Raw genomic sequence first — 27,654 nt, 5'->3', positions numbered from 1 at the left:
CTGTGCTGTCTTTGGGTCTGTATGATGTCTGTCCAGGCTCTTCTAGCTTTCATAGTCTTTGTTGAAAAATTGGGTGTGAGTCTGATAGGTCTGCCTTTATAAGTTACATGGCCTTTTTACCTTACTGATTTTAATATTTTTTCTTTACTATGGGCACTTGGCATTTTGACTATTATGTGTCAGGAGGAGTTTCTTTTCTGATCCAATCAATTTGGAGTTTGGTAGGCTTGTTTTATGCTCATGGTCATCTCATTCTTTAGGGTAGGGAAGTTTTCTTCTATGATTTTGTTGAAGATATTTACTGTGCCTCTTAGATGGTATTCTTCGCCCTCTTCTATTCCTATTATCCTTAGGTTTGGTCTTCTCATTGTGTCCTGAATCTTTTGGACATTTTGGGTTAGGAGCTTTTTGGTTTTTGCATCTTCTCTGGCTGTTTTGTCTATGTTTTCAATGTTGTCTTCGGACCCTAGATTCTCTCTTCCATCTCTTGTAGTCTATTGGAAATGCTTGCATCTGTGACTCCTGATTTCTTTTTTAGGTGTTCTACCTCTAGTTTTATTTCTTTTGGTGTTTTCTTTATTGTGTTATTTTTGTTTTAAATTCCTTCTTCCACTCCTTCATCTCTTTGGTTCTGTTTTCCTCTAGTTCTTTGAGTTCTTTGAGTGCTTTTCTTGTTTCCTCCTTAAAAGCTTCTGATTCCTTTTGCTTTTCCTCCTGTTCTTGTTTAAGGATCTATACCATTGTCTTGAGGTATGATTTTAGGTCTGTGTCTTCTTTTTCTGGTGTGTTTGGCATTCCACTGTTTGCTTTGATGGGAGAGCTGGGCACTGGTTTTGCCAGGTTGTCTTGGTTTCCCTCGGGTATGTTCTTTCCCTTTCCTCTTGCCATCTTGTTGTCAGTCTTATGTCCCTGGATCACTGCTGGATCACCGCTGGTTCATAGTTGGCTCATCGCTGGCTCACTGCTGATTCGCTGGCTCAATGCTGTTCCTGATGGCAGGTGGTCTGATTATGGTTACTCACTCTGTGTTGTTTGGTGCTGACTCACTGCTGATTCTGGTGGTGGGTGGTCTTTTTTTGGTTCCTCACTCCTTGTTGTTCAGCTGGGAACAGCCCAATGCAGGGTTACTGGTTCCCTGGATCAAGGTGGGGCAAGGAGGGGAGAAACCAGGGGACTGCATGCCTGCTCACCGCCTGCTCACTGCTGATCCTGGAGGACGGTGGTTTGAGTGTGGTTCCTCGCTCCTTGTTATCCCTCTGGGAATAGCCTGATGCAGAGTTACTGGTTCCCTGGAGCAAGCTGAGGTGAGGAGAGGGGAATAGGGGACTGCAGTCTTGCTCACCGCTGGCTCACTGCTCTAACTCGTTGTGTTTAATAGCTGAGTAGAACTCCATTGTGTATATGTAACCCAATTTCTGAATCCATTTTTCTGTTGAAGGACATCTGGGTTCTTTCCATCTTCTGGCTATGATAAAGAAGGCTTCTATGAATGTTGTTGAGCATGTGTTTTTGTTAGATGTCAGAGCTACTTTTGAGTTTATGCCCAGGAGTGCTATAGTTGGGTCTTCATGTAGCACTATGTCCCATTTTCTGAAGAACCACCAGACTGATTTCCAGAGTGATTGTTCCAGTTTACAATCCTACCAAGAGTAGAGGAGTATTCTTCTTTCTCCACATCCTTGCCAACATCTATTATCACCTGAGTTTTTGATATTAGCTATTCTAATAAGGTGTAAGGTGGAATCTTAGGGTTGTTTTGATTTGCATGACACTGGGAACTAGAAGTGTTGAACATTCCTTTAGGTGTTTCTCAACCATTTAATATTCCTCAGTTGAGAAGTCTATGTGTAGCTCTGTATCTGTAACCCATTTATTTGATTCTCTAGCATCTAATTTATTCTTTTTTTTTAACCATCCAACATCCCATTTATTCCCACATCCTGCTTTCTTTTTTTTTTGTTTGTAAATATATGAATATTTTTTTGTTTTCTTTATTTCTTGGACTTCATACAGTCTGTGAGTTGTTTCTGGGGGAGTGCAAGCCTCTGGGGTTAGCATCCCACTATCAGTGACTGCATATTATGTCTGTTCTTTTTTGACTGGGTTATCTCACTCAGGATGATCTTCTCTAGATGCAGACATTTTCTTAAGAATTTGGTTAAGTCATTGTTTCTGGTGGCTGAGTAGTACTCCATTGTGTATATGTACCACAATTTTTGTATCCATTCATCTTCTGAAGGACATCTGGGTTCCTTCCAGCTTCTGGCTATTATAAATAGAGCCGCTATGAACATTGTGGTACATATATCTTTGTTGTGTATTAAAGTGTCTCTGGGGTATATGCCCAGAAGTGGAATAGCTGGGTCTTCAGGTAGTACTATATCCAATTTTCTGAGGTATCGCCAGACAGATTTGCAGAGTGGTTGTATTATCTTGCAACCCCACCAACAGTGGAGAAGTGTTCCTCTTTCTCCGCAGCCTCGCCAGCATCTGCTGTCATCTGAGTTTTGGATCTTGGACAATCTGACTGGTGTGAGGTGGAATCTCAGGGTTGTTTTGATTTGCATTTCCCTGATGGCTAAGGATGTCGAGCACTTCCTCAGATGTTTCTCGGCCTTTCGGTGTTCCTCAACTGAAAATGATTTGTTTAGCTCTGTACCCCATTTTTTAATAGGGTTATTTGATTCTCTGGTGTCTAGCTTTTTGAGTTCCTTGTACACCTTGGATATTAGGCCTCTATCTGATGTGGTGTTGGTAAAGATCTTTTCCCATTCTGTTGGTTGCCGTTTTGTTTTCTTGACGATGTCCTTAGCCTTACAGAAACTTTGCAATCTCATTAAGTCCCATTTGTTAATCTTTGACCTGAGAGCTTGAGCCATTGGTGTTTTGTTCAGGAAATTTTCTCCTGTACCTATGTGTTCTAAGGTTTTCCCAACTTTCTCATCTAATAGTTTCAGTGTATCTGGTTTAATGTGGAGATCTTTGATCCACTTACACTTGAGCTATGTACAAGGAGATAAGAACGGGTCTATTTTCATCCTTTTGCATGCTGAGTGCCAGTTGGACCAGCACCATTTGTTGAATAGGCTGTCCTTTTTACATTGAATGTTTACTGCTCCTTTGTCAAAAATCAGGTGACCATATACATGAGGGCTCATTTCTGGATCTTCTATTCTATTCCATTTATCCACATGCCTGTTTCTGTACCAGTACCATGCAGTTTTCAGCACAATTGCCTTGTAATATAGCTTGAGATCAGGGATAGTGATTCCCGCAGATGTTTTTTTGTTGTTGAGGATGGATTTCGCTATTCTGGGTCTTTTGTTATTCCATATGAAATTTCACATTGATCTTTCGAATTCCATGAAGAACTGGGTTGGAATTTTGATGGGGATTGCATTGAATCTGTAGATTGCTTTTGGTAGAATGGCCATTTTTAAGATGTTGATTTTTCCAATCCATGAGCATGGGAGATCTTTCCATTTTCTGAGATCCTCCTCAATTTCTTTCTTTAGAGGTTTGAAGTTCTTGTCATACAGGTCCTTCACTTGCTTAGTTAGAGTCACACCAAGGTATTTTATAGTTTTTGTAATGATTGTGAAGGGTACGTTTTCCCTAATTTCTTTCTCCACATGTTTGTCCTTTGAGTACAAGAAGGCTACTGATTTGTTTGAGTTAATTTTGTATCCAGCCACTTTGCTGAACTTGTTTATCAGCTGTAGGAGTTCTCTGGTGGAATTTTTGGGGTCACTCAAGTACACTATCATGTCATCAGCAAAGAGTGATGTTTTTATCTCTTCCTTTCCGATTTGTATCCCCTTGATCTCCTTTTGCTGTCTAATTGCTCCAGCCAGGACTTCCAGTACTATGTTGAATAGGTAGGGGGAGAGTGGGCAGCCTTGTTGAGTCCCTGATTTTAGTGGGATTGCTTCATGTTTCCCAACATTAAGTTTGATGTTGGCTGTTGGTTTGCTGTATATTGCTTTCATTATGTTTAAGTATGGACCTTGGATTCCTGTTCTTTCCAGGACTTTTAACATGAAGGGGTGTTGGATTTTGTCAAATGCTTTCTCAGCATCTAGTGATATGACCATGTGATTTTCGTCTTTGAGTTTGTTTATATGGTGGATTACGTTGATGGATTTCCTTATGTTAAACCATCCCTGCATCCCAGGGATGAAGCCTACTTGGTCATGATGAATGATCGTTTTGATGTGTTCTTGGATTCGGTTTTCAAGGATTTTGTTGATTATTTTTGCATCAATGTTTATAAGTGAAATTGGTCTGAAGTTCTCTATCCTTGTAGGGTCTTTGTGTGGTTTAGGTACGAGGGTTATTGTAGCCTCAAAAAATGAGTTGGGTAATATTCCATCTGATTCTATCTTTTGGAATAGTTTGGCGAGTATTGGTGTTATATCCTCAATAAAAGTCTGATAAAATTCTGCACTGAACCCGTCTGGACTTGGGCTTTTTTTGGTTGGGAGGCTTTTGATGACTTCTTCTATTTCTTTAGGTGTTATAGGGTTATTTAGATGGTTTACTTGGTCCTGGTTCAACTTTGGGACCTTGTATCTGTCTAGGAATTTGTCCATTTCCTCCAGATTTTCCAATTTTGTGGAGTATAAGTTTTTGTAGTAGGATCTGATGATTTCTTGAATTTCCTTAGTTTCAGTTGTTATGTCACCACTTTCCTTTCTGATTTTGTTAATTTGGATACTCTCTCTTTGCCCTTTAGTTAGTCTGACTAGGGGTTTATCAGTCTTGTTGATTTTCTCAAAGAACCAACTCTTTGTTTTGTTGATTTTTTCGATGGTTTTTTTTTTTTTTTTTTTTTTTGTTTCTATTTGGTCTATTTCTGCCCTAATTTTGATTATTTCTTGCCGTCTACTCTTTTTGGGTATATCTGCTTCCTTTTGTTCTAGGGCTTTTAGCTGTGCTGTCAGGTGGCTGATGTGAGCTCTCTCCAGTTTCTCTGTGGAAGCCCTTAGGGCTATGAGTTTTCCTCTCAGTACTGCTTTCATTGTATCCCATAGGTTTGGGTATGTTGTGTTTTCGTTTTCGTTGAATTCTAGAAAATCCTTAATTTCTTTATTTATTTCTTCTTTGACCCTGCTATCCTTTAACAGACCATTGTTTAGTTTCCATGTGTATGTGGGCTTTTTGTTGTCTTTGTTGTTGTTAAAGACCAGCCTTAGACCATGGTGATCTGAGAGGATGCATGGGAGTATTTCAATCTTCTTATATCGATGGAGGCTCGTTCTGTGTCCAATTTTGTGGTCAATTTTCGAGAAGGTGCCATGGGGTGGTGAGAAGAAGGTGTATTCTTTTACTTTGGGATAGTATGTTCTGTATATATCTATTAATTCTACTTGATTCAAAGTCTCTGCTAGTTTTGCAGTGTCCTTTTTCAGTTTCTGTTTCCCTGATATGTCTATTGGTGAGAGTGGGGTATTAAAGTCTCCCACTATTATTGTGTGGGGTGAAATGTATTTTTTGAGCTTTAGTAGGGTTTCTTTTATGAATGTGGTTGATTTTTTATTTGGAACATATATGTTAAGGATTGAGAGTTCCTCCTGACAGATTTCCCCGGTAATGAGTAAAAAGTGTCCTTCCTTATCTTTTTTGATAAAATTTGGTTGGAAATTTACTTTATTCGATATTAGAATAGCCACTCCAGCTTGCTTCTTGGAGCTGTTTGCTTGGAAGTTTTTTTTCCCACCCTTTTACTCTGAGATAGTGTCTGTCTTTGTCTCTGAGATGAGTTTCCTGTATGCAGCAAAAGGCTGGATTTTGTTTATGTATCCAGTCTGATAGTCTATGTCTCTTTATTGGGGAGTTGAGACCATTTATGTTAATAGATATCAAGGAATAGTTGTTTTGTTTCCAGCTATTATTACTTTTTTGGTTTGAGTTGTGTCTGTGTTTTTTTTTTTTTTTTTTTTTTTTTTTCTTCTTCTTTTAGTTTTTTTGTTTAGGAGTTTTCTTGTTCTTACTAGGCTGTATTTTCCCTCATTGTATTGGGTTTTCCACCTATAATTCGTTGTAGTGCTGGGTTTGTGGTCAGATATTGTGTGAATTTTGATTTGTCTTGAAATATCTTCGTCTCTTCATCGATGGTGATTGATAGTTTTGCTGGGTATAGCAGCTTGGGCTGGCACTTGTGCTCTCTTAAGGAGTGCATGATGTCTGTCCAGACTCTTCTAGTTTTCATAGTTTCTGTTGAGAAATCGGGTGTGAGTCTTATTGGTCTGCCTTTATATGTTACCTGACCTTTTTCCCTTACTGCTTTTAGTATTCTTTCTTTACTTTGGGCGCTTGATGTTTTTACTATTATGTGTTGGGAGGTATTTCTTTTCTGGTCCAACCTATTTGGAGTTCTGAAGGCTTTTTTTATCCTCGTGGTCATCTCATTCTTGAGGGTAGGGAAGTTTTCTTCTATGATTTTGTTGAAGATATTTACTGTGCCCCTTAGTTGATATTCTTCTCCCTCTTCTAATTCTATTATTCTTAGGTTCAGTCTTCTCATTGTGTCTTGGATTTCCTGGACATTTTGGGTTAGGAGCTTTTTGTTTTTTGCATCTTCTCTGGCTGTTTTGTCTATGTTTGCAATGTTGTCTTCTGCCCCCGAGATTCTCTCTTTGATCTCTTATAATCTATTGGAAATGCTTGCTTCTGTGACTCCTGATTTCTTTTTATGGTTTTCTCACTCTAGGGTTATCTCTCTTAGTGTTTTCTTTATTGTGTCACTCTCTGTTTTAATTTCCCTCTTCCATTCCTTTATTTCTTTGGTTCTGTTTTCCTCTAGTTCTTTGAGTTTTTTGAGTGTTTTTCTTGTTTCTTCTTTAAAAGCTTCTGAATCTTTTTGCTTTTCCTCCCTTTCTTGTTTAATTACCTCTATCAGCGTCTTGAGGCATGATTTCAGGTCTGTGTCTTTTTTTTCTGGAGTGTTTGGAGTTCCGGTGTTTGCTGTTATGGGAGACCTGGGCTCTGGTGTTGCTAGATTGTCTTGGTTCCCTTGGGATATACTCTTTCTCTTTCCTCTTTCCATTTTGTTGTCAGTGATATGTTCTTACCTTTCCCTTGTATCTGGTCTGTGTCCCTGGTTCTCCACTGGTTGAGGTGTCAGATGGGTCAAGCCCTGTTTTATGCCTCAGAGTAGTCAGGTGTGAGCAGAAGTTCCAACGTTCTGTTTCTGTTTGCTGGATCAGGCACAGTTGCTCAGCCTCTATGAGCCGCCGTTCCGCCTGGCAGGTAGGCCAGGCTTCGCTCTGCGTCCGGAAGTCCTCTCCGAGTGGAAACAGAAGTTCTAATTTTCTGTTCCCAATGGCAGTTGCTCAGCCTCTATGAGCTGCTGTTCTGCCTGGCAGGTAGGCCAGGCTCTGCTCTGTGTCCGGAAGTCGCCTCCGGGTGGAAACAGAAGTTCTGATTTTCTGTTCCCAATCGCTGGATCGGGCAGGGCGGGGCAGGGCGAGTTAAAGTGTGCACTTTCCGTGTGCACTCCACAGAGATCTCTCTGCTCCCCTGCAGTCTTGGTCTCCCACTCACCAGTTGCTCAGCCTCTATGAGCCTCCGTTCCGCCTGGCAGGTAGGCCAGGCTCAGCTCTGTGTCCGGAAGTCGCCTCCGGGTAGAAACAGAAGTTCTGATTTTCTGTTCCCAATCGCAGTTGCTCAGCCTCTATGAGCAGCCGCTCCGCCTGGCAGGTAGGCCAGGCTTTGCTCTGCATCTGGAAATCGCCTCCGGGTGGAAACAGAAGTTCTGATTTTCTGTTCCCAATGGCAGTTGCTCAGCCTCTATGAGCCGCCGTTCCACCTGGTAGGTAAGCCAGGCTCTACTCTGCATCCGGAAGTCGCCTCCGGGTGGAAACAGAAGTTTTGATTTTCTGTTCCCAATCGCAGTTGCTCAGCCTCTGTGAGCCGCCGCTCTGCCTGGCAGGTAGGCCAGGCTCTGCTCTGCATCCAGAAGTCGCCTCCGGGTGGAAACAGAAGTTCTGATTTTCTGTTCCTAATCGCAGTTGCTCAGCCTCTATGAGCTGCTGTTCTGCCTGGCAGGTAGGCCAGGCTCTGTTCTGCGTCCGGAGTCGCCTCTGGTTGGAAACAGAAGTTCTAATTTTCTGTTTCCAATCGCTGGATCGGGCAGGGCGGGGCAGGGCGAGTTACGGTGTGCACTTTCCTTGTGCACTCCGCAGAGATCTCTCTGCTCCCCTGCAGTCTTGGTCTCCCACTCACCAGTTGCTCAGCCTCTATGAGCTGCCGTTCCACCTGGCAGGTAGGCCAGGCTCAGCTCTGTGTCCGGAAGTCGCCTCCGGGTGGAAACAGAAGTTCTGATTTTCTGTTCCCAATGGCAGTTGCTCAGCCTCTATGAGCAGCCGCTTGCCTGGCAGGTAGGCCAGGCTCTGCTCTGCCTTAAATGTGTAGCCCAGGCTGGCCTCGAACTCGTGATCCCCCTTCCTCTGCCTCCTTCAGCAAATCCTACCGGTGTGCGCCACCACAACCGGCTAATTTATTCTTTTGACAGTGTTCTTTGCCCTTGAGAAGCTTGTAAATTGTATGAGGTCCCATTTGTCGATTCTTGATCTTAGAGCATATGCTATGAGTATTCTGCTAAGGAAAGTTTTTCCTGTGCCTATGTGTTCTAAGCTCTTCTCCACTTACTGTTCCATTAGTTTCAGTGTACATGTTTTTATGTGGAGGTCTTTGGTGCACTTGAACCTGAGCTTTATTCAAAGAGATAAGAAGGAATCGATTTGCATTCTTTTGCATGCTGAACTCCAGTTGATCCAGCACTATTTTTTGAAGAGGCTATCCTTTTTCCATTGAATGTTTTTAGCTCCTTTGATCAAGTGACCATGGGTGTGTGGATTCATTTCTGTATCTATGATTCTATTCCACTGATCTACCAGCCAGTCTCTGTAACAATACAAGGCAGTTTTGATCATCCTTGATCTGTAATACAGCTTGAGGTCAGTGATGGTGAATCTCCTAGAATTTTTTTCTTCTTTGAAAATGGTTTTTGCTATCCTGAGTTTTTTTATTATTCAAAATGAATTTGCAAATTGCTCTTTCTAACTCTATAAAGAATTGATTTAAAATTTTGATGAGGATTTTATTGAATCTGTAGGTTGTCTTAGACAAGATGGCCATTTTTACAATATTGATCCCTCCAATCCATGAGCATAAAATATCTTTCCATCTTCTGAGGTGTTCTTCAATTCCCTTCTTCAGAGGCTTGAAATTCTTATTGTACAGATCCTTTACTTGCTTGGGTATGGTCACAGCAAGGTATTTTGAATTCTTTTTGGCTACTGTGAAGGGTGTCAGTTTTCTAATTTCTTTCACAGCCTGTTTTTCCTTTGAGTAAAGAAAGGCTACTGATTTTTTTGAGTTAATTTTATATCCAGCCACATTGCTGAAGGTGTTTATCAGCTTTAAAGTTCCCTGGTGGAATTTCCAGGATCACTTAAGTATACTATTATATCATCTGAAAATAGTGATATTATGACTTCTTTCTTTCCATTTTGTATCGCTTGAACTCTTTTGTTGTCTTATTGCTCTGGCTAGTATTTTAAGTACTATATTATATAAGTATGGAGAGAGTAGAAAGCCTTGTCTATTCCCTGATTTTAGTGGGATTGCTTCACATTTCTCACTATTTATTTTGATTCTGGCTACTGGCTTGCTGTATATTGCTTTTATTATGCTGAAGTATGAGCTTTGAATATCTGACCTTTCCAAGATTTTTAACATGAAGGAGTCTTAAATTTTGTCAAATGTTTTCTCAATATCTAGAGAGATAATCATGTTATTTTTTTTTTTGAGTTTTTTTCTTTGATAATGACATTGATGGATTTCCATATATTGTATCATCCTTGCTTCCCAGGGATGAAGTCTATTTACCATGGTCAATGATCATTTTTATGTGTTCTTAGTTTGGGTTTGCAAGAATTTAATTGAGTATTTTTGGATCAATGTTCATGAGAAAAATTGATCGAAAGTTCTCTTTCTTTGTAAGGTCTTTGTGTAGTTTAGGAATGAGTTTAATTTTGGCTTGGGAGAACAAGTTGGGTAGCATTCCCTCTCTTTCTATTTTGTGGAATAATATAGAGAGCATTGGTTTTAGGTCTATGAAGGTCTGATAGAATTCCACACTAAAATATCAGGTCCTGGGTTTGTTTTTTGGTTGAGAGGCTTTTGATGACTGCTTCTAATTCTTTAAGAGTTATGGGATCGTTTATAGGTCTATCTGATTCTCATTTAACTTTGGTACCTAGTATATATATTAATCTTTAGGGATATTAAGGAATAGTAATTGTTATTTCTTGCTATTTTTGTTGTTAGAGGTAGAGTCATGTTAATATGTTTTTCTTTGATGTTTGACGTAAGAGGATTAGTTTCTTGATTTTTCTGGGGTGAAGTTTTCCTTTTTTTTTCTTACAACTTTATTTAAAGAAGGGACATACATGTACAGAGTTTTAAAAGCACTTTGGCAATCCTTTTAGAGATCTGATGGCATGCATTGAAATCCCACTAGTTACCATAGCAAAGTACATGTAGGACAAAATGTAACATGAAAACGGAGTTTTCTTGGTGTGTAAAGATTAAACATACCAATAATCACCACAAGACAATATTCCTAGCTCTTGGATTATTAATGATTTAAGGTCCAGGTGTACCACACTCTGAGAGGGTGCTATACACTTATTTTTTTTTCCTAGGAAGGACTGAGGCTTTCACCATTTGGCCTTTGTTTTTCTTGAGTTTCATATGGCCTGTGAGTTGTTTCTGGGGTTTTCAGTGCTTTCTGCAGCTAGTATCCAATTATCAGTGACTACATATTATGTCTTTTCTTTTGTGACTGGGTTACCTCACTCAGGATGAAATATTCTAGATGCATACATTTTCTTAGGAAATTCATAAAGTCATTGTTTCTAATACCCGAGTAATATTCCATTGTGTAAATGTACCACAATTTTTTAATCCATTCATCTACTGAAGGACATCTGAGTTTTTTCCAGCTTCTGGCTATTATAAATAGAGAAAACAATAGAGCAGCCAAAAGATTGGGAAAAGATCTTTACCAACCCCACATCTGATAGAGGTCTAATATCCAATATGTACAAAGAACTCAAGAAGTTAGACTCCAGAGAATCAAACAATCCTATTAAAAAAAATTGGGTACAGAGTTAAACAAAAAATTTTCAACTGAAGAATATGGAATGACTGAGAAGCATCTAAGGAAGTGCTTGACATCCCTAGTCATCAGGGAAATGCAAATCAAAACAACCCTAAGATTCCACCTCACACCAGTTAGATTGGCTAAGATCAAAAACTCAGATGACAGCAGATGCTGGTGAAGATGCGGAGAAAGAGGAACACTCCTCCATTGTTGGTGGGGTTGTAAACTGGTACAACCACTCTGGAAATCAGTCTGGAAGTTCCTCAGAAAATTGGACAAAGTCCTACCTGACAACCCAGTTATCCCACTTCTGGGCTAGATGCTCCAACTCCAGAGATGCTCCAACATACATTAAGGACACACGCATCACAATGTTCATAGAAGTTTCTCTTGTAGCAGTTTTTTATCTATTGTCCTTTCAGGGCTGAATTTGTGGACAGATACTGTGTAAATTTGATTTTGTCCTTGAATATCTTGTTTTCTCCATCTATAGTGATTGAAAGTTTTGCTGGACATATTAACCTGGGCTTGAACTTTTGCTCCCTTAGGGTTTGTATGATGTCTCTCCAGGATCTTCTAGATTTCATAGTCTCTGTTGAGCTGTTTGGTGTAATTCTGATAGGTTTGCCTTTATATGTTTCCTGTTCTTTTTCTCTTACTGCTTTTAGTATTCTTTCTTTGTTTTGAGCATTTGTTGTTTTGACTATTATATGTCAAAAAATTTATTTTCTGATGCAGTTTATTTGGGGTTTTGTAGGCTTCTTGTATATTTGTAGTCATCTTTTTTAGGTTGGAGAAGTTTTCTTCTACAATTTCGTTGATGATATTTACTGGGCCTTTCATTTGATATTTTTAACCCTATTCTACAACTATTATCCTTAGGCTTGGTCTTCTCATTGTGTCCTGGGTTTCCTGGTTGTTGGGGGTTAGAATCTCTTTGATTTTTGCATTTTCTCTGACTGTTGTGTCAAAATTTTATGGTATCTTCTGCATCTGAAATTTGTTCCTCCATCTCTTGTATTCTGTTGGTGATGCTGGCATCTATGACTCCTGATGTCTTTTATAGTTTTTCCAACTTCAGGGATGTCTCCTTTTGTGATTTATTCATTGTTTCTACTTTTTTTTCAGTTCCTTCACCTGGTTGTTGTGATTTCCTCTAGCTCTTTTAGTGATCTTTATGTTTTTTGTGTTTCCTCCTTAAGGGTTTCAACTTGTTTGCTTGTGTTCTCCTGGCTTTCCTGTTATTCTCTAATGTGTTATATATGTGCTTCTCAAATATCTCCATCATCATTATGAAGTAGGATTTTAAGTCTAAATATTGTTTTTCTGGTGAGTTGGGATATCCACTATTTGCCGTGATGGAAGAAATGGGTTCTGATGTTGCCAGGCTGTCTTTGTTTCAGTTTCTTAGAGTTTTGAGCTTGCCTCTTGCTATCTTGTTATAGATGATGCTAAGTGATCTTGTTGTCTTTTACTGGTGCTTGTCTCTCTTGTGGGTCTGTGGGCCCATGGCCTCCAGAGGGAGATTGTTTCTTTGTGTTCAGCTCTTTGGGTAGGCTCTGAGTTCAGATGTCAGAACCCAATCCTGATACAATTGGGCCAGGTCTGGCCTTGGGCCAGAAGTGTGCACTCCAGGGCAGTACTGTCACCTGTGACATGAGAATTCTGGGTGGCCTCTCCCAGGGTAGACAGTGGGCAAAAGAATTTGACTCACCATTCCACTTAGAATGTAGATTGCTCCTGCAGCTCTCTGAGCTCCCAGTGGGCGAGCAGGGCACAGGTTTAGAAGAAACTGGGCTAGCTAACTGATTTCAAAGCCTCCTTAAGTCTATAGTATAAGATATAGACACTTCTGTTAAGGTGACATATAAAATTGTCTACTGGATTTTCCCTTTGAAAGAGAATATAGGCTACATGTTGCTTTCTATATAATCATCACTTCCTATACTTTGTTTAATGTGAAGAGCTTGCAGGAGTGTTAGTAAATCATTCAAAATCATCAAACATATTAGAAGAAAATATATTTAAGAAACCTTTTATTGTGGTTAACCCTCTGATACTAAAACTATGTGCTCCAAGGAAACATAATGAATTTTAAAACCTGAGTTATGGTCATATTTTATTTACATTGTGCATGAATTGTATTCTGGGTATTGTTGGGTCTCTTCAACATTATTATATATGACATGATAAGTATGTAGTGTTGGCTAGCATCCTATGCACAGATTTATATTGACATGTAAGACTGAAAATAAGATCAGTGATCTCTCAAAACAATTCCAATCTTGTCATAGTACCAACATGCTTATGTGGGCTATTACTTTATGCAAGCCTGAATCTATTTTATTTGAAACACTTTAAGTCTATGGTAAATGTTTTCTAACAATATCAAATCATAGGCCAAAGTAAACACAATGTCTTTTACTGTGAAAGACTTGCAAAGACACTCCTCTCTTTGTGTTTGATCTTTATAGCAGACAGGCTGCTTTAGGATTATTGTTGATTTTTAACAGGATCAAAGAGGTGAACTTATCACTTTCATTCTTGATTTTTCTGGTTGTTTGTCCTGTCAGTGGTTTCCAGATTTAAGAGACTTGACACTTGTACTGTTTATCAATCTTTATCATAGTCCTTAATGAAATCATAATATCGATAAAGAAAGAGAAAATCAGAAATGTAACTTAATTTAGTAGAGTCCTCCTATTGGACAATATTTTGAGAGACCAAATTATTTGGGTTCAGACTCCATCTTAGCAAAGATGACCTAAGGTTAAACTTAACAGGTCAGTATCCAGCACTAGTTTTCAGAGTAGCCTCTAACAAGACCTGTACCTAGCACCAGTTTCTAAGCTACTCACAAACAAGACTTGCATTTTCCAGGTTATTCCCTAACAAATGTGGATGTCCAGGTTACAAGTCACCCCTGACACTTCATTTCCTAACCACCACCAATCAAGAGGAAAGCAGAAGTCACGTTTATGGCTTGGCTCCCAATACCACCTAACTGTGTTAAAAACCATTAACGCCCATCTCCCCAAATCAGTTATGTACCAGGAAAGATAGCCCCTATGTCCTCCATAAATGCTTGCATGAAATTGGGTGTCAGAAGGGTGGTTGGTATAACCCAAGCTCAAGTTTGAATAAAGAGATCCTAGTGTGATTGCATTAAAATGAGCTCCTGGGTGATCTTTTTGGGTTTTAAAAACATTTCTTGGCATAACAATTTCATCATATCAACCTAATAAAATGTTTTGGGGAGGAAAGAGAAACAGAATTTCTATTGTTTATGCTCACCCTTGATAAATGAGACTCTCTTATTTAAAAATAAATTGAGCCAGAACAATGGAATTCTACCTTTTCTTCTCCATCATGTAAGAACTTCACCAGTATATTTAAATGTACTGGCTGGTTATATGTCAACTTGACACAGGCTGGAGTTATCACAGAGAAAGGAGCCTCAGTTGAAAAATTTCCTCCATGAGATCCAGCTGTAAGGCATTTTCTCAACTAGTGATCAAAGTGGGAGGGCCCAAGCCCATTGTGGGTGGTGCCATCCCTGGGCTGGCAGCCCTGGATTCTATAAAAAAGCTAGGTGAGCAAGCCAGGGGTAGCAAGCCAGTAAGTCACATCCTTCCCTGGTGTATGCATCAGCTCCTGCTTCCTGACCTGCTTGAGTTCCAGTCCTGACTTCCTTTGCTGATAGACAGCAATGTGGAAGTGTAAGCTGAATAATCTTTCCTTTCCTCCCCAACTTATTTCTTGGTCATGATGTTTGTGCAGAAATAGAAACACTGACTAAAAAATATAGCAATTTAAAAAAAGTTTCTTTTTCTGACTTAACACATTCAAGAGTTTAAAATGGTAAAGCATGAAAATTGAAGGTCTTTCAAGCCTGGGTGGATTATAAACTGTTATATCCACAGAAATATTAGGCACGGCAATCACGGCACAGGACACCACTAGCCAAGGCTCAGATTTTTTTCTATCAACAGAAGCTGATTATGAAATTTGAGAGAAGAGTGCAAAATGTGATTATAGTAAGTATTTTTTAATAAATATTTTATGTTAAATTGAAGAAAATGTAATTCATGCCTATATTAGAATATGAAATTTAAATATAACATGATTTGATATCCAGAAGATATTTTGATATTTAGTAAGCACCTATTATGTTATAAAAAGTTTTATGGAAAATATCCTGTAGAGATACATATTAATTTTAGATAAAATAAAGCAAACAAATCATAGTTCTGCATAAATGTTAGCCCAGCTTTGGAGACGCAAAGGCAGGAAAATTGCCATGAGGGGCTACATAATGTGTCCTGGTCTTTTAAAAAAATAAAATTTAAAAACAAGTAGCTGAAATGTTCAATGTTTGCATAGACTATGAACAACCACTTAAAAAACAAAATTCTGTGACACTGCTGATCAAAGTAATCTAGTACTGATCATTTACGACTATGTCTCTGGTAAATGAAATATACAATGTCAGACTATTTGATACAGCATTGGTTTCTTATTAGAATGCTAGGAGAATCTGCCACATTCAGTGTTCAGTTTCTTTTAAAACCTGCCTCATTTTAAAGTCTTTTTCCGGGTAAAAACAGATTAAACATAAATGGGAATAAAAAATCCAATAAGACTTTTATAAATGACAATTTTTCAATTGTGCTGGCAAACAATGATGATAATATGCAGAGAGCTTATGCAGATCTTTACATAAATACTAACAGCCCATTAAAACAGAAAAGGCTTGTCGAATCCCAGATTTTACTTGAAGCAATCCCACTAAAATATGGAGCTCGACAAGGTTGCCCACTCTGCCCCTACCTATTCAACATAGTACTGGAAGTCCTGGCCGGAGCAATTGGACAGCAAAAGGAACTCAAAGGGATACAAATTGGAAAGGAAGAAGGAAAAACATCACTATTTGCAGATGACATGATATTGTACATAAGTGACCCCAAAAATTGCACCAGAGAACTTCTATACCTAATAAACAAGTTCAGCAAAGTGGATGGATATAAAATTAGCTCAAACAAATCAGTAGCCTTCCTATACTCAAAGGACAAAAAATATGAAATACCTTGGTGTGACTCTAACTAAACAAGTGAAGTACCTGTATGACAAGTACTTCAAATCTCTAAGGAAGGAAATCGAGGAAGATCTCAGAAAATGGAAGAATCTCTCATGCTCATGGATTGGAAGGATCTACATGTTAAAAATGGTCATCTTACCAAAAGCAATCTACAAATTCAATGCAATCCCCATCAAAATTCCAACCCAATTCATAGAGTTTGAAAGAGCAATGTGCAATTTCATCTGGAATAACAAAAGACCTAGAATAGCAAAATCCATTCTCAACAACAAGAAAGCATATGCAGGAATGACTATCTCTGACCTCAAGCTGTATTACAAGGCAATTGTGCTAAAAACTGCATGGTACTAGTACAGAGATAGCCATGTAGATCAATGGAATATAATAGAAGATCCAGAAATGAGCCCTCATATATATGGTCACCTGATTTTTGACAAAGGAACTGTAAATGTTCAATGGAAAAAGGACAGCCTATTCAACAAATGGTGTTGGTCCAACTGGCACGCAGCATGCAGAAGAATGAAAATAGACCCTTTCTTATCTCCTTGTACAAAGCTCAAGTGCAAGCCGATCAAAGATCTCCATATTAAAACAGGTACACTGAAATTATTAGAAGAGAAAGTAGGGAAAACCTTAGAACACATGGGCACAGGAGAAAATTTCCTGAAAAGAATACCAATGGCTCATGCTCTAAGGTCAAAGATTGAGAAATGGGACTTAATGAGATTGCAAAGCTTCTGTAAGGCCAAGGACACTGTCAAAAAAACAAAACAGCAGCCAATAGATTGGGAAAAGATCTTTACCAACACCACATCAGATAGAGGCCTAATATCCAAGGTATAAAAAGAACTCAAGAAGCTAGACACCAGAGAATCAAACAACCCTATTAAAAAATGAGATACAGAGCTAAACAAAATGTTCTCAATTGAGGAATATCAAATGGCTGAGAATCTTCTAAGGAAGTGCTGGACATCATTAGCCATCAAGGAAATGCAAATCAAAACAACCCTTAGTTTCCACCTCACACCAGTCAGATTGACCAAGATCAAAAATTCAGATGACAACAGATGCTGGCGAGGATGTGGAGAAAGAGGAACACTTCTCCACTGTTGGTGGGGTTGTAAACTGGTACAATCACTCTGGATATCAATCTGGAGATTCCTTAGAAAATTGGACATAGAGCTACCTGAAGACCCACTACTGGGCATATACCCCAGAGAAGCCCCAACATACAACAAAGACACATGCACCACAATGTTCATAGTAGCTCTATTTATAATAGCCAGAAGCTGTGAAGAACCCAGATGTCCTTCAGTAGATGAATGGATACAAAAATTGTGGTACATTTACACAATGGTGTACTTCTCAGCCACCAGAAACAATGACTTTATGAAATTCTTATGAAAATGGATGTATCAGAGAATATCATCTGAGTGAGATTACCCAAACATAAAGGAAAGACATAATATTCAGTCACTGATAATGGGATACTAACCCCAGAAAGTTCAGAACACTCCAGAAACAACTCAGAGACTATATGAAGCTCAAGAAGAAAAAGAAAAGAAAAGAAAAGAAAATGAAAAACCATTATGCTTAATCTTTAAACACCAAGAAAATTTTGACTAATTTCAGGTTACATCTTGTTTTACATGTACTTTAATCTCATTGTAACTAATAAGATTGTAATGCATTTTATCAAACCTTTAAAAAAAACTAATTAATGACAAAATGTATTTGTATACTTCTATGCAAAAATGTTTAAAATCTGTACATTTATCTTTGTTTTTTTAAAATAAAGTTGTTCAATTAAAAAATGCATACAACAAAACAAAACCTGTATCATTGTGGCCGAGTAAAACTAAATGCATAGTTAATCATAATTTACTTGTTATATAAAAATAGTATCACTTAAATAATTTTTTCACTAAAATGATATTAAAATCCTTCTTATGCATATAATGAACTGGTTATTAGAAAAAGTTTTTAAACAGTATTTAGAACAAAGTCCTGTCATAAGAAATTCTGCATAAATCTTGATAAAACAACCATTTCTACCATACAAAGTAATAAAAAGAGATTTATAGAAAAATAAATAAATAAATAAAACCGGGAAGGGCTATATGCAGGCATTTTTGAAATGAGGAAATAAGAATGTACTTAGTTGATAAGAATCATAAGTGAACAAAGGTATTGGAAAAGTACGTGCCTTTTAAAATACTGTTTATATCTTTTTCTGACTACAATATAAAAAGTCTGATAGTACTTTTATCTTGGAGATGATGTATAACCATGTAAGAGTTCATGTGTTGTTTTTAGACAAGTATAGTTTTGCAAATAGACTGAAAAGAGACCTAAACTGACCCAGCAATTCCACTTGTGAATGTAATGCACAATTAAGTAAAAGCCAAAAAGAAAAGAAAACAAACAAACCAACAAAAAAAAAACAGTAACACCTACTATTGAGAAAATGATACATAAAACACATCCGCAAGGAGTGGGCAAAGGAAAAATAAATATAAAAGTATTCATGCAGAATGCAGTTTATGAATACATGGAAAATCTGAAACTCATCAAATTCTTAGACAAAATTACCCTTTCAAATATTTGCAAACATAGATATATATTAAAAACCATGAACATATTAATCAAATAATGTTAGAGAAAATAAGATGTGTTTATCAGAGAATAGAAATATAAGTTTTTAGTTGTTAATTATATTCTATATGATAAGTTTGTTATGGAAAATATATTTACAAATAACTCTTGCTTCCTTAGGAAATTACTTAAAAAAATATATATATATATTACAATAATCCATGTGAAAAACAATAAGTTACATAATTATTACTGAATATTCCTAATAAATAATATTATAACACTCTTTAAAATTGATGGTCGTATATATGTACAATTATATATTAATGAAAATATAAGTTTATATTAGATATAAATTTATATGATTTTGCCATATGATTTGTATAGTTGTCAGAGAAGCAGAGCACAGTGGAAATATTTTATTACAGTTTTGTGTGTGTGTGTCTTAGCAAAGTATGAAGATGTGATTCATGAGACCAAAGTCACATTACCCTCTGAACTTTTTTACCATTCTCCTGTATTTTTTTTAGGAAGTATAACTAATGCAGTTGAATCATATTAAATATGGGTTATAATATTATATACATTAAATATCTATTAATCCAATAGAATTACAACTTTGCACACTTACGAAGTTTTGTAGGGTTGGAAACCAGTGTCGGTTATGATCTCTTCTGCATTAGCCCTGTGCTGCTGAGATGCACCAGTGTAAACTTTGCACTTCTGAGAAAGGACCTTCTCATGTTCTTATGGCTGTGAACTGCTCTGGTAGGAATGAAAATTTGTAATCATAATAATATATTCCGGCCATTCTTGCCATAAAATATTAATTGTTTCAATGTATGGATTTGTTAATTCATTTTGGGATAGAATTTATTTTTGTCCCTTTCTAGCAAAGTATCATATTGTACTTCTTAAATATATCTGATTTAAAAACTAAGCACAGTAATGGTTGATTGATTTTGGATACTTCAACCAGTTCTGTGTTTTACATAGCCTATATACATACATGTTTTCTTCTATCTCAGAACTAATTCTTAGCATATATAAAGTAAGTGTTCAAATCCCACTCTCTTTCATTTAATAGTTCACCTACAATTTAATACCTTATGAATTTTGTAGTAATTTAACAAATTAACTATGATGAACAAAATAGTGCTTCTCTTTGATATTGTGTGTAAGGAGCAAAGAGCACAGGAGTTCAGCACCACCTTCTATGGATCACTTTACAAATGAAACTATTCTGTATTCATTTAATGATATTAACTAACATTAACCAACAAAATATGCTTACAGAACAGTAAGTATAAAGCATTAACAAGCATTCCACTGAGTGCTATTTTCCTTTCAGAAAGTTATTTGGAAAAGTGGTTCACTACTGTCTTGCAATGTGTCAGCATACCCTGAAACAGAATCCAGTACTGCATTGTTTCATCTCTACACTTAGAGCACTTGCAAGCTGGTACTCATGCAGAAAGATGCACATTAATTTGACTGTCAGTGCACTTTTGGAAATAGAAGCTATTCTTTGTCTTCTTGATGTGTGTAATGCTTTAGAAAACCTAATGTCATTTGGCAGAGTTTTGAGACATGTTACACAACATTTGAATTTGCTATGAAATTGTTCATAATGTTTGAGTCTTTATTATTGAATTTTATAACAGCTTACAAACATTTATAAAAATTATATTCTATTAAGAGAAATAATCCTGTCCATATAAGAACATTAGAAAAATTGTGACTTTTACTGGTTAAAATATTTAAAATCTCTAGCTTCCAATTTTTATTTTGAGGATATTTTATGCTATCATCAACCACATTGTAGGGCTTTGCTGCCTGATAATTTGATAATTTACATAGCAACTACATTATTAATATAAACTTCTTTATGAAATATTTTGAAATGTCTTTATATTTATGTGTGTAAAAACTAAAGAAACATAAAACATAATCATATTAATACTTGACACTACTTACCTAAGATCAAATTTTAGTAAAAATGTTTATAACAACAAATAAACACAAAATTTATAAATTTCTAAGGGTATTTAAAGACAAAATAACATTGAAATATTTTTGCAAAATAAATTTAAGTAAAATTAAGCACAACATGGCAGATTCTAGCTTTACATTTATGGTCTCCATTCACAAAAATAATGTCTAATTATAATCCAGGCAGGTTTCAATATGACTAAAAGAACAGTTCCTTCATCTCGTCTTTTAGTTCTAGTGACCAAATGACTAACATATGGGTGACGATACCCTGACAGCAGTGTTGTGTGGGACATTGTTGCAGTTCCCTTTTCATGCCATTCTCTTTGGTAACTGAAATTTCTGCACACTTATTTTGGTTTTGAAACTTTTATCTTTTAAAAAATGTTACTTTTGTATTCCATAATCGAAGATCAAATGGACCACTTTCAAATTCTCCTACATTCCCTCTACATGCTCTTTCAGAAGTTCATTTTTTTAACGTACTAATTTTAGTTTTGGAGGCCAGATTGGCACCAATTGGCATCAGTGTGTAGGCACCAAATCCCCTGGTACATGGAAATCCTACAGTGGTTATATGCTTAAAATAATAATAATAATAATAATAATAATAATAATGATGATGATGATGATGATGATGATAATGATAATGATAATCATAATAATAATAATAATTAATAATAACTTCCTTTTTTAGCAACTCCCCCCTTATAGCTCCTTGGGAAGCCATGGGGTCTAGATGTCATATAACCCCAAATGTTTGTATGTCTTGAGTAGGGCCAGTTCATATAATCTGGGTAAAGATAGGCACACATTTTTATATTTACACTGTGCAATGTCCCATGGATAAACAGCAAAGTTTATACAAAAGCTCTGAACCTTTTCAGACTTCATAGGAGACAAAATATAATATCATACAAGCCATGACTTTCTCACGATGAAAGCTAATTATTACCAACCTGTGATACAAAGATAGAATGTCTGGGTCCCTGATGTAATCAGATCTTTTGCCATTTCATTAAAAGTTGGTTTCCTCATGAACTCAGTTTGAAAACTTCCCCTGTCTTGCCCAAATTCTTTACTTTCTGAATGAATACTCCTTGAAATTGTCCCAGAAAGGTTGACTCATTTTATTTTTGCTTGTTCTCTATTCTTTTACTCAATAATATATTTTCAAATACTATATCCTTGAGAAGTTAGCTCTGACTTTCTGGAATAAGTTCAGTTTGGGGAATCTCTATTGTCCACTCTTAGAATGTCCTCTTTACCAACAGGTTATGTGCAACTCTGCCTAAATCACTCACCACGATCCAAAAAACAAAAAGTAACTACAAGAGTCCTTTCTTATCATTCCCTTTTATCTCTGAAATAAGTTTCCATCCTTTCTTATATAAACTACCCATGTGTTGTCCATCCCAGTTTCTGTAAGAATGCATAGATTCTATTACTTCTACTTTCCATTTTCTACAAAATGTCAACACATTCCTTCATCTATATCGGCTGCAATAATCCCAGTGAAGTCTTTCCTCACTAACAGGCCCAGTTTCTCTCCGTTAGTATTCTTTCCATACCATGACCTTACACCAGCTTGTCATGACAGCCTGTGGATGACTTCTCCAGACTGTGAATTCCTTCTTTCCTTACATGTCAGCTTGTTAGAGATGCCAAAACACCACAGGGGTGAATTAAACAACAGAATTCATTTCTCACACTTCTTGGGGATCTTAGTACAAGATCAAGGCTCCAGCTAAGCAAAATGCTTTCTTTTCATGTTTCTTTTCTTGAAGGACAAGAGCTACCCACGTTTTATCTTCATAAGGTTAATTTTTTTAAATATGTGTACAAATATAGCCTGTGCTCACATAAAATATATTGTTTCTAAATATACATCTGAATAGATTTGTCCCATTAATAAAGGCATCCTTTGTTTTTCTACTATTCTAAGATTTGTCTCTAAAGACAGTCATACTCTGAGGCACTAAATAGTAGTCATTGTTTAACTAAGTTCCAGACTGATATCTTTTCCTCTCCATTTTCCTCTCCCTCCCCTTCCCCATCCTTCCTTCTCCCTCTCTCTCTCTCACTGTGTGTGTGTGTGTGTGTGTGTGTGTGTGTGTGTGTGTGTGTGTGTGTGACTCTGTGTCTCGCTCTGTCTGTTTTTCCCTCTTCCCTAGTCCTACTTTTTGAAATAAGCTGAACAATAAAGTTTTGGTCTTTACTTTTATATATTTATAATTTGTTGTTTTGTTCCTTGTGATTCTTATTAGAAGGTATTTATCTAGGTTATATTTTTGTTATTCCCTTCCTGAAACCTATCCTCATTTTCATGTGTACTAAAGTGAATATAAGATAATTTACAGAGTTGCATGTTTTAACTTTTCCTCACTGTGACAAGGAGATAAACAACCTCATGGTTTTACTTGACTTTGATTTTAGCACATGAACACGTAGCATGTCATGGTGCAAATATGTAACTGAGGATCACACTACTTGTTAGCTATCGAGCAAAGAGAGAATGAAAAAGGGGTGAGGGTTTCATATTTCCAAAGGTATATTCCTCAAGAATTTAATTTGCTTATTTCTACTGGATTCACATGTAAAGGATACATTCACTTCATAATAAACGCACTGGCTAGTGCCTCAAACTTTCACAATTGGTCTCTTAGATGATACATTCAATTCCTAATGAAGGGTCTTATGTTAATTTCTATATAATTCTTGATTATCATATTTGAAGTTTGAAAATCAGAAAAACCTGGGTCCATGATTCAAACCAATGATATTTAGTTCTCTAATCTCCAGGTCGACGATTACATAGGGACACACTTGGAATGAGTTTAAAATTTCTTGTCTGAATGTCAGTTGATAAATACTGTCTTGCCATGGCAACTATAGTATAATAAACACTGATAGTGACTTAAGAAAAAGCTTTTTCTTTAGTTATTTTTTATCAGCTAAGATACAATTACATGTTTTTCCTGTTTCTCCCTTCAGCTCTTTGTATAGCCTTTACCTCTGACCTCTCCTGGGTACACCCTCTCATATTCATGTTTCCTTGTTTGATAATTATTGTTCCTACACCAGAGTTAGAAATAAAATACATCTTTGGGTTACTACATTTCATTAGTGTGTGCTAGAGAACTGCATCTTGAAATTTTATGTGATGACTTAAGAATGCATTGGCTGACAGTTGAAGACAAGAAGCATGACTTCAGAATAAGAAGTCAATTCAAAGGCATCATGAAAGAAAAGGAGCATTCATATATTCCTGACCATAATTCCTTGTCTAATTTCTTTACTATTTAAAAAATGCCAGATATGCTTACCAGAGAACCTTAAGAGGATGGCAACTAACATATCGCTGGCATATAACTGGTTTATCCAAATTTAACGTTGGTACCTGGTATCTGTTTAGAAAATTGTATGATTCCTCTAGATTTTCCAATTTTGTTGAGTATAGGCTTTTGTAATAGGAGCTGATGAATTATCAAATTTCCTCAGTTTCTCTTGTTATGTCTCAGCTTTCATTTATGCTTTTGTTAATTTGGATACTCTGAGGGCCTGATAGTCTGGCTAAGGACTTATCTATCTTGTTAATTTTCTCAAAAAAGCAGTTTGTGATTTTGTTGATTCTTTGTATAGTTCTTTTTGTTTCTACTCAGTTGATTTCAGTTCTGTCTGATTATTTCCTGCCATCTACTGCACTTGGATGTATCTGCTTCTTTTTGTTCTAGAGCTTTCAGTTGTACTGTCAAGCTGTTAATGTATGCTTTCTATAATTTATTTTTGGAGGCACTCAGAGCTATGAGTTTTCCTATTAGTACTCTTTTCTTCATATCCCATAAGTTTGGGTACGTTGTGCCTTCATTTTCATTAATTATAAAAAAAATCGTCTTTAATTTTTTTCTTTATTTCATCCTTGACCAAGTTATCATTGATTAGCACATTGTCCTTCAGCTTCCATGGTTATGTCTGCTTTTTGTTGTTTTTGTTGGTATTGAAGACCAGCCTTAGTCCATGTTAATCTTATAGAATATGTGAGATTATTTTGGTCTTCTTTTATTTGTTGAGGCCTGTTTTGTGACCAATTATATGGACAATTTTGGAGACAGTACAGTGAGGTCTTGAGAATAAGGTATATTCTTTTGTTTTAGGATAAAATGCTCTATAGATATCTGTTAAATCCATTTGGTTCATAACTTTTGTTAGTTTCACTGTGTCTCTGTTCATTTTCTAGGCCATGATCTGTCCACTGATGAGAATGGGGTGTTGAAGTCTCCTACTAATATTTTCTGTGGTACAATACATGCTTTGAATGTTAGTAGAGTTTCTTTTGTGAATGTGGGTGCCCTTGTACTTGGAGCATAAATGTTCAACACTGAGAGACCATACTGATAGATTGTTCTTTTAATGAGAAAAAATTTATTCCTTATATTTTTGATAATTTTTTGGTTGAAAATCTATTTTATTTGATATTAAAATTGCTATTCCAGCTTGGTTCTTGGATCCAATTGCTTTGACATTTTTCCCAGCCTTTGACTCTGAGGTAGCGTATGTCTCTGTTGTTTAGATGAGTGTCCTGTATGGAGTAAAATGCTGGATTCTGTTTATCTATCCAGTCTGATAGTCTATATCTTTTTATTGAAGAATTAAGTCCATTGATATTAAATGATATTAAAGAATAGTGATTGTTATTTCCTGTTGTATTTCTTGCTAGAGGTAGAATTATGTTTTTGTTCTTTTCTATTTTTGGTTTTTTGCAAGAATACTATTTTCTTGCTTTTCCTATGGTGTAGTTTCCCTACTTGTGTTGTAGTTTTTCATCTATTAACACAGGATAGTGAAAATTATTCTCAAAATTAAAGAACTTCCAGGGCAATCACCATCCCAGACCTCAAGCTATATTATAGACCAGTCTTGATAAAAACTACATGGTATTGGTACAGAGATAGGCAACTCAATCAATGGAATACAATTGAAGACCCATAAATGAAACCACACACCTATGGTTATTTGATCATTGACAAGGGAGTTAAAAACATACAATGGAAAAGGAGAGCATCTTCAAAAAATGGTGCTGGTTCAACTGGTAGTCAGCATGCAGAAGAATGCAATTAGATCCATTCATATCTCCTTATATATCTCAAGTCCAAGTGAATCAAAAACCTTCACATAAAATCAGGTACACTGAAACTAACAGAACATAAAGTGGGGAAGAACTTAGAATACATAGGCAAAGGGGAATATTTCCTGAACATAACACCAATGGTTTGCACTCTAAGATAAGTAATCAATAAATAGGAGCTCATAAAATTGCACATTTCTGTAACCCAAAGAACACAGTCAATAGGATAAAAGGGAAACCAACAGATTGGGAAAAGTTCTTTACCAATTTTACATCTGATAGAGGGCTAATAGCAAATATTTACAATGAACTCAAGAAGATAGACTCCAGAGAATCTAATAATATTATTAAAATTGAGGTACAGAGCTAAACAAAGAATTGTCAATTGAGGAATATAGAATGGTTGAGATTTATTTAAAGAAATGTTCAACATCTTAGTCATCAGGGAAATGCCAATCAAGACAACCCTGAGATTCCACCTCATACCAGTCAGAATGGCTAAGATCAAAAACTCAGATGACAGCGGATGCTGGTGAGATTAAGAATGTGGAGAAAGAGGAACATTCCTTTACTGTTGGTGAGATTTCAAGCTTGCACAACCACTCTGGAAATCAGTCTGGTTATTCCTCAGAAAATTGGACACAGTACAACCTGAGGACCCAGCTATACCACTCCTGGGCATATACCCAAAAGATGCTCCAACATGTGAAAAGAATACATGCTCCACCATGTTCCTATCAGTCTTCTTTAAAATAGCTGAAAGCTGGAAAGAACCCAGATGTCCCTTAACACAAGAATGGATACAGAAATTGTGGTACATTTACACAATGGAGTACTACTCAGCTATTAAAAACAATGACTTCATGAAATTCCTAGGCAAATGGATGGAACAAAAGACTATCATTCTGAGAGATGTAATCCAGTCACAAAAGAACACACATGATATGCACTCACTGATAAGTGGACCCTAGACAAAAACCTTGGAATACCCAAGAAACAAGTTACAGACTTAAAAAAGCTCAAAAAAGAAAGCTAGAATGTGGATGCCTCTGTCCTTCTTAGAATGTAGAAGAAAACACTCATGGGAAGAAATAAAGACAACACAGATTGAAAAAAACATCCTCCAGAGACTGTTTCACCTAGGGATTCACCCCATATGCAGCCACCAAACCCAGTCACTGTTGCTGATGCCAAGAAGTGCTTACTAGCAGGAGCCTGATATTGATGCCTCTGTAGAGGCTCTGCCAGGCTAGTTTTCCCAGGATAGGGGAATGCCAAGGTGCTGAGCTGAGATAGAGTAGTTGTGAGAGGGCACACCTTAATGGATGCAAGTTGAGGGCAAGGGGGAATGAGAGGGAGAGGGATAACATTTAAAATGTAAATACAAAGAGTATCCAATAAAAAAGGTGGTAAAGGTTTTTTCAGCAAAATTTTTAACTGTACACAAAGTACTTTTTCCAAGTTTTCAACTGGGTTGAATTTACTTTGTTGCAGAATATCCTCAGAATTAAAATAGTAAAGTGGAAACTAAATTTTTTGCCCAAATCCTCTCCCTTCCCTGTTCCCCTTTCACAGAGTTCTCCTCCCATCTCCTCTTCTCTTTCCCTCTCAGAGAGTGATAACCCCTGCTATCTCCACACCCTGGCTCAGGAAGTATCTGCAGTATTAAGC

This window comes from Micromys minutus, assembly GCF_963924665.1.
Source record: "Micromys minutus genome assembly, chromosome: 26".
NCBI lineage: Eukaryota > Metazoa > Chordata > Mammalia > Rodentia > Muridae > Micromys > Micromys minutus.
Note: the sequence above shows the minus strand (reverse complement) of the source record.